Raw genomic sequence first — 2,995 nt, forward strand, 5'->3', positions numbered from 1 at the left:
TTAAATCTTATCATATTATGGTCACTACCTCCTAATGGCTCGTTTACTTTGAGGTCCCTGATCAAATCCAGTTCATTGCACAACACCAGATCCAGAACTGCCTCCTCCTTAGTAGGATCCAGTACAAGCTGTTCTAATAATCTATCTCAGAGGCACTCCACAAACTCCTTTCGTTGGGGTCCAGTACCATCCTGATTCTCCCAGTCTACCCGCATGTTGAAATCTCCCATAACAACTGCAGTGATACCTTTGTGACAGGCCAGTTTCAACTCTTGATTCAACTTGCCCCCTACCTCCTGACTCCTGTTTGGGGGCCTGTAGATAACTCCCATTAGGGTCTTTCTACCCTTTGAATTTCTCATCTCTATCCATACTGACTCTACATCTCCTGACTCTATGTCCCCCCTCGTAAGGGACTGAATATCATTGCTCACCAACAGGGCCATCCCACACCCTCTACCCACCAGTCTGTCCTTTCGAAAGCACGTATATCCTTGAATATTCATTTCCCAGGCCCTGCCCACTTGAAGTCACGTCTTGGTTATCCCCACAACATCATACTTGCCTACTTCCAAATGAGCCACAAGCTCATCCACCTTACTTCTTATGCTTTGTGCATTCATATATAATATTTTTAATTTGTTTCTCCCTTCACCCTTCCTATCAATCCCTATTTCACTTGGCCATACTGTACGATCGCTTCTTGCGTTTTCTGCTCTGTTGATCCTGTTGTCCTTCTTAGCTTCTCTTATTCTCACTTTCCCTTTAACTTGATTCTTAAATTTACAGTTTGCACCCCCCCCCCGCCATTACTTAGTTTAAACACACCTTTGTTGCAGTGGCAAACCTGCCTGCCAGAAAGCTGGTCCCCCACCTATTAAGATGCAAACCGTCCCTCTTGTACAATTTATTCTTACCCCAAAACATACCCCAGTGATCCAAGAATTTAAATCATTGCTTCTGGCACCAGTTCCTCAGCCACAGGTTCAAGTCCATTATCTCTCTGCTCCTGCCCTCTCCAGCCCAACGAACTGGAAGCAAACCAGAGATAACCAGCCTGGGCTCTTGCTTTTCAGCCATCTTCCGAGTTCTCTGAAGTCCCGCTGTAGAATGGTCTTCCTTTTCTTCCCGACGTCATTAGTACCGACATGCACCACCACCTCTGGCTTTTCACCTTCAACGTCGAGGATTGTCTGCACTCTGTCAGTGACGGCCTGGATCCTGGCACCAGGAAGGCAACACACCATCTTCAAATCTCGCCTGTTGCCGCAGAAACCCCTGTCAGTCCCTCTCACAATGGAATCCCCTATTACCACAGCTCTCCGTGATGTCTGACTTCTCGGCTCTGCCTCGACACCAATTTTTGACTCGCAGACCTGTCCACCTCTCGGACTGGCAGTGTCGTCTGTCTCGACAGTTTCCAAGACAGTCAGCCTGTTTACTATAGATGCTTCTCCTGGGGTCTCTTGTACTTCATTCATGTCTTCCTTCATCATCGATATCCCCCTTCTCCCTTCAGGTATCCCCAGTGTAATGACCTCTCGGATAAGCCTGATGTCAGCTAGTTCTTTATTCCGGGCTGCAACAGCCTCCTTCAGAAGCTGAATGTGTACACACTTACCACAGGTATAGGACCGGAAACATCATCAGTGTCCCTGACCTCCCACATCATGCACGCAGCACACTGAATCAGCTTGGCAGTCATGTCCTCACTCTCTTCAACAGTGGCGCAATCTCCTCACCGAGCCTCTTCGCCGAAAACTCACACTTTACTCACTAGGCACTTCCCTCAACCTTTGTTGTTTCCTTTGAGTCTGTTATTCCTGCGATCTCAGAGAACAGTTTTAACAAATAAGACCATGGCAGACTGACACAGAACAGTACAAGGCTAGTCAGAACCTTCAGATACGTGTCACCTCACTTGTGTAAACTTGGCCCATGTATCAGTATGAGATATTTATTTCAGATGCACTAACTTACAGGAAGTAGATCAAAACACATCAAAATAATGAGGTCTGATTTCAATTAGATCGAGTTCAGTCTGAGACCCCTGAGATTGTTTGCAGTGAACATATCGTGCAGGGAAGAAGGAAGCAAGTTTTAAACAACCCTTACCAGTTGTCAACAGACACCATCACTGGTGGTGGAAATCCCTCGGTAAGTGCAACTCTCTTTATCTTGAATGTTCTCTAAACCCATTTACCTGTCTACTGATCCTTACCTGTGGAAACAGTTCCTCACTGGCTGGCACCATGAAATCTGCATTTAACCTTCTTTGCTCGAAACAAAAGAAAAAATCCCAGCCTTTAGAATTTCTCCACAAATCTGAATTCCCTCAGCCCCAGGCATGAAGATTGTGACAAGATTTTGGGAACAAAATTCAGTTGGTTGGTGGGAACATGGAAAGATTAAACAGAAACCGAAACTCCAGCTTCACAAATCGTTTAAAAATTTCTGTGATCCAAGTGGAAACATATGGTATAATAATCCATCAATGGAGAATACCCGGTGCCAGGGGATGGAGCAAACAACACCGTCTTGGGAGCAGGGCGACAATTTGAGAAGGAAATATCCTTGAAATTCTTTGCTGCCTCAAACAAAATGGAATGTACTTCACTCTGAAAGGGGTACAAAGCTGGCAGATGGCTCGTTGGTCTAGAGGTATGATTCTCGCTTCGGGTATTATATGCCTCTGACATGTGAGAGATCCCGGGTTCGAATCCCGGACGAGCCCAGATTTCTTATCCTCCCTTTCATTGAACTTCCCACCCAGCTTTCAGAAAAATGAAGCTGGTCTCATGTTATTGTGAATACAACTCAGAGAAACACTTGCTCAAATCGAAAAAAACAAGGTGTTTCTGGATGTTTGCGCTGCAATCTGAATGATTCCAGAGATCACAAGAATTGCAGATGCCGGAGACAAATTTGTGACAGTGTAGAGCTGGAGGAACACAGCAGGTGAGGAGGCGGAGAAAAGTCGACAGTTTGATCCGAG

The 2,995-nt window shown here is 45.7% G+C and overlaps 1 non-coding gene across 1 annotated transcript; it reads left to right on the top strand.

Annotated features, from left to right (window-relative positions):
- Positions 1-2,644: 2,644 nt before the first annotated feature.
- trnap-cgg (transfer RNA proline (anticodon CGG)) lies at positions 2,645-2,734 on the top strand. The gene is given in 2 exon segments: positions 2,645-2,680; positions 2,699-2,734. It is a non-coding gene; the product is annotated as a tRNA-Pro (tRNA).
- The last annotated feature ends 261 nt before the right edge of the window (positions 2,735-2,995 follow it).

Source organism: Stegostoma tigrinum, unplaced genomic scaffold (genome assembly GCF_030684315.1).
Source record: "Stegostoma tigrinum isolate sSteTig4 unplaced genomic scaffold, sSteTig4.hap1 scaffold_50, whole genome shotgun sequence".
Classification (NCBI taxonomy): domain Eukaryota; kingdom Metazoa; phylum Chordata; class Chondrichthyes; order Orectolobiformes; family Stegostomatidae; genus Stegostoma; species Stegostoma tigrinum.